Raw genomic sequence first — 10729 nt, 5'->3', positions numbered from 1 at the left:
TCTCTATCCCATCCACACACTACTCCTTTCCCCTGCCGAGTGAGTCACGCCTACCCCGAAAGGGAAATGGCTTAATGGTGTAATAATAATAATAATATTATCTAGAGAATTATATAGAACCTTCAGATTTATCAAACATTGAAAAGTGTGTTATAGAGGTAGATTCATGAATTATATTTATTAGCTGAAAAATAGTATGCAAATGCAGAAAATAATACAAAGAAAAGCAATATATGATGAATAAATAATCATAGGTCATAAGCCTTTGTTCAAAGAAAATTAATCTTCAAATGAAAATTTTTTTTTAACTTCGCTTTTTAAGTAATCCAACGTTAAAGGAATTAAAAAACTTTGAAAAAACGAACAATTTGTTTGTACCTATAAAAAACTTGATGTAAGAAATATCTCAAAGATCTCGTACTCATTGTTGTTGGAAGCTTGATTTGCTTTTGAATGACTTGAAATTTCTCCATTTATCGAATTAAAAATTTAAAAGTTAACTGAGCTGCTAACTTTAAATTTCTTGACAACTACAGTTAATTTAATTGATCATAAAACTTAATTTCAGTTAATAAAAAATTATTCACTGCTGTTAATTATTTAATACCGATGGGTTGATCATTCGAATTTTCGATGTGCAATTGGTCAAATATTATCTTTCAAATCTTCATCATATCTACCAAATTTTAATTCCCAAAAAAATGCGTTTCTTAAAAATAATATTTACAGATTGCGCAATCGCTAAAAGTTCAAGACTTATTTCTTATAAAGAAAAAAGACGATTCTGTAAATTTTTTTCAGAACCGTCAATATTAGGTGAATCGAGTTGAAACTCAACATTTCTTTTCATAAGTTTCTGTCGATTAGAAATGCAGAATTCTTTTTTTAATATCACCCTCTCTAAGCAAGAAGTAAAACAAATAACATTTTCAGAAAAAAGCATCTTTCTAGCATTATTTAAATACAATATAATTTATAATAATAATAAATTGTGTAAAAAATCATGTCTTTGAATTTGAAATTATTATGAGATTGCTGGGAATGAATATCTTATGAAAAGCCAAAACTCGCTAGCAATGATTGCTAGAAAGTTACGCCGCTGTCTCTAACGGACGATGGACGAAAAGAGCCCACTTTCTATTTTTTTTTGTTGAACCCTATTTTCCCTTAAAGTTTTCTACCTTATTCAATAGTGATACATGGATAAACTGATCACTTGCTTGTGACTTCAATTTTACGAAGACAGAATAAGTTTATAATTTCATTTACGTGATAAAAGTTGAAGTTTAAAATAACACCTTTCACATGATTTCATAAAAAAGAACGATATTAGTTTTAATATTGCGAATATTATCGGATTACTCATATATTTTAGCTGCGTTATTATTAATATTCAATTTATTTAAATTAATATATTATCTATTTTTGAATTATTTGTTATTATCCATGTTTTATTACTTTAAATATTTTATTATTATGTTCATCATTATTCTTTTAATTATGTCTTACTACCTTTTATTTTTGTAACTATTTTTATTATTACATTTATTATTTTTTTCTTTTGTTATTGCTTAATATTACATTCATTAAATTTATCATTACCTTTTATTATTATAACTATTTTCTGTTATTTTTTTCGTTCATGTATTATTATTGCAACGTTATTTTCTGTCCATTGTGAAATAATGTTATTGTATTAATGTTAGACTAGAGTAAGATATAAGGCTTAATGTAACGCTGGAGAGCGGAGAGGCAGAGCGAGTCAGGCAACCTTTGTACCCGCACGACCGAGAATGATTTCATTGGGCCGCACTTCAGTCTGCGTCGATTGAAACGCTCTCCTCATTGTGTCGCTTTTAAATAGACTATTTTAGAACGGTCAATTGATGCTCATGATAGATTGATAGATTCTGGTCCATCAGACGCATTAAGTTGATTGATCAAACAATTTTCGCTCTGTGACAACAATGTCATAGAGTTCAAACCCAATTTTCTGCCTAGCAGGAATTAATCAGATACAGAAGATGGATACAAAAGACAACTTCTTCATCGCCACCTCTAAAAGTAAAAAGCGAAAGCTTGTCAAATCGTCCGATAATGTTTCGGACAGCACCAGCCGTGGCAGATCCTCGGTCACCTCAATCAGTAGAAATAGTAGGACGTCGAAAAAGTCAGTCGTAAGAATGGATCTGTCAGATTCGAAAGCAAACCCTAATACCCAAAAGCCTTATTCTAAAAAACTTACAGGGCCGCAAAATACACCCAATAGTATACAATCTCGGATCAGATATTTATTCCGTTAGAGTCTAATTTATAAAAGATTATAGAAAAATTACCCCCAACTTAAAACTGCAAGGCTTTTAGTATTACTTATATGAAAGTATTGACTCTCCGCCCATCAAACTAGTCATTCAAAATATCCCCATCGCGTTCCCGGAGTACTTAGTTCTTTTCAAACCCAAATAGGAAGGGCTCCCAATCACGTCAGTTGCTCGAATAAGAACCGACAAACTAAAAAGGGATTACCAATGCTTTTGGTGACGTTGCGGAATACCCCTAAAGCAAAATAGCTTCTCAACCTGCAGTCTGCTGCGTTTATAAAAATAAAAGTAGAGCTATACGTCAAACCTAACGAAACTTAGCACGGCTCTAAAAGGCAAAAGTTCAATTATGTCTTTGATGTGTGTCACGCCACTCCACGTTGTGTAAAGTGCAGTCGCGCGCAAAAGAGTACCACATGCCAAAAGGATCCCGAATCGCCGGCCATTTGTGCTAGCTGTACTGAAGACAACCTCGCTAACTACAAAGGCTGCTGTGATTTTAAAAAAATCTCTAGAAAACCTTCAATCATTAAATCAAGAACAAATAAAGAAACGGCTCCTAATAAAGCAGTTGTACAGATAGCACCGGAGGAAAATCCTACTCGTAAATACATTCCACGAGTCACTGTTCAGCCGAAGAAAAAATTATAACTTTACAGCGCTGCTGTCGCGTCTACCTCAGAAGCGCATGCGATTAAACCTCAAACACTCAGAATATTAAAATAAATTTTGTAAATCTATCAAAACAAGCAACAACCTTAACCACTTAAATTATGGGAGGAAAAATAAATATTACCGAAGCTATAAATTCAACCGCCGAGATTATAATTCATATTCTTTCACTTGGTATCGAAAAAAGTCATCTTCAATAACAATACTCTAAAAAGAATTTTTTGAAATGCTCAGGGTATTCTTTAGAAAAGGCGTAAATTAGCCGCAGACCTCTACAAAAATAAAATAACAATTTGCTTGCTCAGTGAAACTTTTCTTCGCGAATCCAAAACTGTTAATCTAGTTCGCGGCTACAAATTATATCATAATAACACTAATAGAGGCACTGCAATCCTAATTCAAGAAAATATTGACAACCACGAACTTACAATTCCTGAACCTAAAGCCCTTAAAGCTACGGCTATACAAATAAAAATTCGCGGGAAATCGTATGCCATTATCTCGCTCTACCAGACTCTCTCTCGCAAATTTACAAAAAATGATTATAAAAAAAAATATTTAAACTCGCACCCTCGGTAATTAATGCAGAAAACCTTAATGCTAAGCACTTAGCTCGAAACAATAGAATACTCAACAAAATTAGAATAAACAAACTCTCCTTGCCACTATTTTCAATGCTTGCATTCAGCCAAGCTACTTCTCCAAATCATAGAAGACAGCCCACGTTCTTTTTTTCCAGAAAAAAGGCAAGGATCCATATTATTCAACCATCTATAGGCCCATTAGTATTCTAAATACAATGAGAAAAATTTTTGGAAAAATAATATTTACTTGCGTAAACTTTTACCTCGAGGAAAACAGCATCCTTAAACCGCAACAATATGGTTTAAGAAGAAGTCCCTTTACGCAGCAAACTATTCTCAAGCCTACCGAAGCCATTAGCTTAACCTTTCATCGAAAAAAACATACCGGAGCTGTTTTCCTCGATGTAGAAAAAGCTTTTAATAATGTTAGGTCCGTAGGACTGCTCAGAAAACTAATATATCACAAACTCCCAAGAGGGCTCATACTCTTTGTAAACTCTTATCTTTCTAGTAAAAAATTCTCAGTGAAAATAGGCCAAATACTCTCAGAAGAAAAAGCCATCCGAACGGGAGTGGCCGAAGGCAGTATTCTAGGTCCGGTATTCTTTATTATCTATGTAAACGACATCCCTGAGGTCCCCGAAGTTACAATTGGTTTATATGCAGACGACACCGCACTGTTTGATTCTTCTAGCTCAGTCCCGAAAATCTTAAAAGTACTTAACAAAGCTCTTAAACTCGTTGAGACATGGGCGCAGGTTTGGAGAATATAAATTAATGTAGCAAAATCAAAATCAATTCTTTTCTCAGTCAGAAGGCCTACTGAAACAGATCCACTGAAAACGTTTAACAAACCAATAGAATGGAAAAATTCAGTAAAATACCTAGGAGTTAAACTTCACAAATGTCTGAACTGGAAAGGGCATATCCAGGAATCTTAGGGTAAAGCCCACGGGATCATATCATGTCTCAAAGCTATCATTAACAGACACTCAGGTCCAAAACCTGGTTATGAAGTTCTAATATACGGAATGTTTATCCGACTAATTGTAACTTTCTCATGTACAATATGGAGAGGCGCGTGAAAAAGTAATATTTATCACATTCAGATCATTCAAGATAAATTTCTCAGATGTATCACAAAAACACCTAGATATACTAAGAACATTGTCCTTCACAGAGAGTTTCAACTCTCATACATTTTAGAGTATATCGAAGAAACCGCCACTACATTTCACGAAACTGCAGTAGTATCCCCACTTGAAAATATTTACTCTCTGGGGAATTATAATTTTGATACTCTTCACAAACACGCGACGCCAAAAGACTTTCTCATGAAGCAAGTCAACCAGGTCGAGGTGGTCCTGCCACCCTTGACCTACCAGCAACTTTCTTTTTCTTCAACCCTGTACCCCACTTACTCTTTTTATTCTTTACCCCTCTTTTTTCTATAAAATGCATTAACAGATTTTTGTCGCTTCTTCCGCTCGCCGGTTTTTTTCTTGCACATAATTAACGTCACTTCAAACTTCTTTCAGTCCGATTATTTTTCCGGGTGATCATTGGATCTCACAAGAGGGGCCAATTGTCGAATCCCCTTTATCCCCACCTTTTTTTACCGTCATTATTTAGCATCGAGCCTTTAACAGACCACGGCGCACCTGCCTGCTAGCTTGTGTGTCATCAACAACCTTTTCGCTTCTCCAGCTCTAACAGCTTAGGGAGGAGACTGAAATAAAGACTACGTAAGAGAATTCGGCCCATCGATTTCACAGCAATAATGAACACGAAACACTTTCTGTTCTTTTAATGTAAAAAACTTTTAAAACGTACAACGATCATGCAGGCAAAAGATCAAGTACCTCTGGGCACTGGATCAGGAGTTTTCTCCTGAAGCGCCAGTGCGCTAGGACCTCTTCGTCCTCTACACGAGTTACCTCCCATAGTACTCGACTACGTGACATCGAGACCCTTAGACAACGAAAGGCAAAAATAACCAAAGGTTTGGATGGGGAAGAACCGTAACCGTCGTCGATGCAAGGCGCGTTTCGATCAAGGCTCCTTTGATGTTTCTTACGATCTGAATGATTCTCCACGCCACCACCAAGCCACCTCACAAATCTACATGTCACTTATTGTCTCCTTTGACTGATCCCTTACCCTCGAGCAGACCGTACCACATTATAGGATAAATAATAAAACATTTTTAAAACATTTATGTTTATTAAATTGAATTAATTATGACATCACTTCAAATATTACTAAAGAATATATTAAATGTATAAAAATGTCTAAAGACATATTTTTACCTTAAAAGGGTTACCAAATTTAACGTTTCCGACGTTTTTTCAAATACTTCAAGGGCTTCCTAAACATTTATAGTGATTTCAACAGATTTTAAGACATTTCAAAGAATATACTAAGAATATCCTATAACTTTCAAAGGTTTCTTTGGAAATGGAAGAATTGTTAGGAATTGCAAAGTATTGAAAAATATTTGAGGGATTGTAAAAGTATTTCAAAATATTTCGGAGAGTTTTATAGGATTTCAAGTAACTTTTGATTTTATTAGTAATTTCACAGGATTTCTCGTGATAGAAAATGATTCAAAAAATGTTTAAAGTTTGTAAATCTTTATTTAACGAAATTTTCGTGAAAAAATTAGGATTCGGGGGAAAAAAATGTCTATGATTTTAAGAATTCAAATGGTATTGTCAGCGCTTTCCTATGAATATAAAAAATATTCCTTTGTATGAAAAAATTCTAAGCCAACGAGACCAATTCATTAAAAATGGTTTAGTTTTTTTACTTACTATTATTAAAAATGTGAAAAAATTTAATAATCGCGCTCGGTTTTATTGGTTAATTATTTCAAATAATTACGTTTTATAACTGTTTTCATGAAAGGAAATGATATGTTTGAGATTACTTCTTTTATTTAAAGATTTTTTTCTACTACTAGCTGAAACTTACAAAATAATTTTAATTTAAATAATTTTATTACTTTAAACAAATGCATTTAATTGTTTAAATAAGAGCATATGTCTGAAACCTTTTACTTTTATGCCGCTTAATTAATATTTTTAGCCAAATAAATGATTTTAAATCATTCATATTAATTTCAAGACACAAATTTTTGCACGGAAAATGAAAGAAATTATTACTAAGTTCCATTAGCTAATGCAGTAACATTTTCAATGTTGTGTCAACAAAAATTGCATGATTTATTTTTTAATTCAAAGGTAAAGTATTTTGCATCTTATTTTTTTTAAATTTCTAATCAAATAACATGATTGTGTAGCTCTTTGGGTTTTATTGGAATAATGAGAAAGCCAGATTATGAAACTTCTAGATATGTTGTGTCACCTCCAAACATAGAATATTGATGCAACTCACCACATAAAACTTGCAAAACAAGAATTATTTTCAAGTTTAATCTATTTCACCTTACTTTATATCCATAAAAAATATCCAATCACGCACTTGACAAATGGCGTAATAAAAAATTTGTTATATTCATAAAAAAATTATCAAAGCGACTATTTGTTCATGAAAATTGTTCAAATAATAAAAAGTTTATTTCAATTTGAAACATATGACAGTAGGCTATCATTGATTAGGCATTTATAGGTAATTTGGCAACAACAAAAAACCTATTCATGAAAAGACGATCAAAATGTGTATTTGTTTACAAAAATTTTTTCAATAGTTGATGAAAATCAGTTTTGCTTCCAAAATTGCACAGCACACTTTAGAGTGGAACTAATTTTTCAAGAGTTCCTCTTTTTTGTTGATAACTTATCACTTTATTTGAAAAACCGGGGTTTTTGTTCAAAATTCAACTATATTGTTGATTTCCTTTGTAAATTAATTTTGGTATTTGAGAATTCAACTATTCCATAGTTTTTTCAACATTTACATTTTTCAATTATGAATTCAACAATTTGGTTAAAAAATGATGTATTTTATAGAAAATTCATCTAATTTGTGAAAAATTTATGCATTTCGTTAAAACTATGTCTTCGTGGTAAAATATTAATATTCTTAGCAACTAATTCACCTCTTCAGTTAAAAATTCAACTATGATATTAAACTTTCTTCAAACATCCAAAATATACTTGAAAATACATTTTTTTAATCATTCTTTTTTATAGAAAATTCACCTGTTTTGTTTAAAATTTATCCCTTTGATTAAGAGTTAGTATTTTTGTTTGAAAAGTAGATTTTATTAAGCAAAAAAGTTGTCAGCGAGGAATTCAATTTTTGACCCAGAGGGTTTTGATTTTTCAACCAACAAGATTAACTTTTGACCAAACGAGATTAATTTTACACAAAATTTATGACATATTATTCCGCGAAGGTCAATTTTTAATACAAAATATCAAACGTCAATCAAGAATAAAATAGTCACATTATTATTTTTTTTTAAATCTTTAAAAAAACCTGTTATGGAAAAAAAGTACTAGTGATTAATGGATTCAGTACATTTTACGCGAAAAAGTATTGGGTTTCCAATCTTTCTATGCACAAAAAGTTTAAGTTTCAATACTTACCATTACTTTTATTCCATAAAGAATGAAACAAATTTTTAATAAAATAATTGCATTTTCCACAAAAGAAATAATTTTAACTGAAATAAGAAATAATAAAAAAAAATTTCCAGCAAAAGAGCTGAACGGAAAAGATTATTTTTTTACCCAGTAGATCAACTCCCAGTAGATCTATAAAAGATGACTTTGAAATAATACTTGTACCAAAAAAGATAGAATTTTATTTATTTTTAAATTTTCCTGCAGCGCGGGCACATTCCCGTAGTCCCCTGCGCGCAAGGCTCAGCCTAGAGCGCGTGAATGTTGGTTCTCGCGCCTTGCACTCGATTATGCATTTATCTCGCGCTACGCGCTGGGGCTTCGTATTTTTCTCGCATTCCTGCACAGGCCTTTTAAAATTAAAGCTCAAAAGATTCACCACTGTAATTTGGTGATTGTGAATTCACTTTTGTTAAAAGAACTTCGCTCGCCAGTTTGAGCGCACCTAGGGCGAAATGCTTGAGTGCATGATTTCATGAGAAAGTCTTTTGGCATTGTATGCTTACGGAGAGGATCATAATTATATTTTCCCAAAAAGAAAACATTTTTTAAAAGACGACAATGATGCAGATTCATCAAATATTTTTGATAGTTTCCTCAATATGCTTTGAAATATATAGTAATTATAATTCTCTGTGCAGAACGGAATTCTTGTTATATCTGGGGGTTTCGGTGATCCGTCATAGAAATTCGTTTTGAATGATGTGAATATTTTTGAAATTGGTTTTTGACGCACCGCCTTGATTGGACAAACGTAAGTTATGATAGCTCGGATAAATATTTAATGAACTAGAATTCCATAATCAGGTTTTAGACCCGAGTGTCCATTAATATTAGGATTTAGATGAGACATGACCTCGAGAGCGTTCCCTTTGGTTTCCTAGATATGCTGTTCCCAATTAAGATGTTCATGTAGCACACTTCCTAAGTATTTTCTAGAGTTCTTCTAGTATATCGTTTTGTAGAACATTTCAGGTGGATCTATTTGAGATAGACTTTTGAATCGGAAAAGAATGTATTCTGATTTTGCTACATTACTTTGTATTCTCCAACGCTTAACCCATGCCTCAATAAATTCAAAAGCTGGTTCTAGAATTCTGCCTTGGGGCACACCAGCTCGGATGGGTAGTCTCTTTTGAAAGCGTCTGGGCTATTTTGACTGACACTATCAAAAGCTTTTTTTCTTTGAGAAAAGAGTTCTAGTATGTTTTCTTCGATTTAAATGTTAGCTAATGGCTTGGATGAACTTGAATCATGCGCTGCATAGACTGAATTTTTCGAAAATCATAGTGTTTCAGTTTAAGCATGCTGTGTTTTCCTTGGAGGGATAGTTTACGTGAGTGACCATTTCTTTCCAACAATTTTGCTCATTTAATTAAGAAGGCTAATGGCCCTGTAGTTCGTTAGATAACACGGATACTTGCCTTGTTTCTGAAGAACCTTAAATTTTATCTACTTTCCATGAGTTAGAAATGTAGCTTAGTTTAGTACAAGCATTAGAGATAATGACAAGGAGAATGAGGCATGAGTTCGGAAGTTTTTTTTTTGACTAAGAACGAAAGTGAATCGTAGCTGGGTTTCTTTGTTTTTTATAGTAGTTTTAATTTATTTTGTTAGTTTTTTATGGGTTATTTTCTTTAAATCATTGGCACTTTAGATTTTAAGATACTTAAAACAAAATTTTTTTACATTCCGTGATATGTTGTGGGTCTGATTTTTCAGCATGTGATGAAAAATTACTTTGAAAAAGGTTTTATCGGGTTCTTCAAGAGAACGAATATTAGTTTAAAGTTTGGTGAGAGCTGTTCGTATGAGCCAAATAGAGTTGATTCTGATCTCTAGTTTTCCGACTGCTGTGTTCCAATTATCTTTGAAAACTATTTATCGTGCTATTAAGGATACAGCTGCTGATTCTCCGATTTGCTTGACAAAGTTGATTACGATTTTTGATGAGATCTTCTATCTCAGGGCTGAGAGATGGAACTTATTTATTGAACCTATAGGTTCGAAATTTAATCGAGTAGAATTGGACCATGGTCCGAGTATAATTCGTTCAAAGTGTCGTCGTTGACGTGGTTGTTTTTAATAATTTCAAATTCAAAGAGGTTCGGCTAGCTGCGATAATCGCGAATATCCTTTCCTTGAGTCCGTCCAAAACCGACGTTTAAGGATAAGAAACGGGAATTTTGTTTATTACAAGTTTTATAGGGGGTTCTTCGAAATTTGTATGGAGAGAATACTAAAATATTTGGTTTTTAATATCAGTCATGATTCCGTGATCATATTTAATATGGGACATGCAAATAGAATAAAAATTGAAGCTGATGTTATAAACTATGGGTTAATATTTATCTAACATTCCAAGGACCTTATGAAGTCCTGTATATTGTTGGCTATTAGCGGTGGTCCTGTATAGCGGTGGAATTATTATTTCGTGGGTTGGTAGTGTTATTGTCGCTGCTAGATGTACAGTCTGTCAAGTTAAAGCGTGGGTGGCTTTACTCGCAGTCGGTAAGGTGTATCGACATGATTTTGGTGTCAAAATATTAAGAAGAGCTCCCTC

Source organism: Belonocnema kinseyi, chromosome 1, assembly GCF_010883055.1.
Source record: "Belonocnema kinseyi isolate 2016_QV_RU_SX_M_011 chromosome 1, B_treatae_v1, whole genome shotgun sequence".
Classification (NCBI taxonomy): domain Eukaryota; kingdom Metazoa; phylum Arthropoda; class Insecta; order Hymenoptera; family Cynipidae; genus Belonocnema; species Belonocnema kinseyi.
This window is presented reverse-complemented; position numbering follows the sequence as displayed.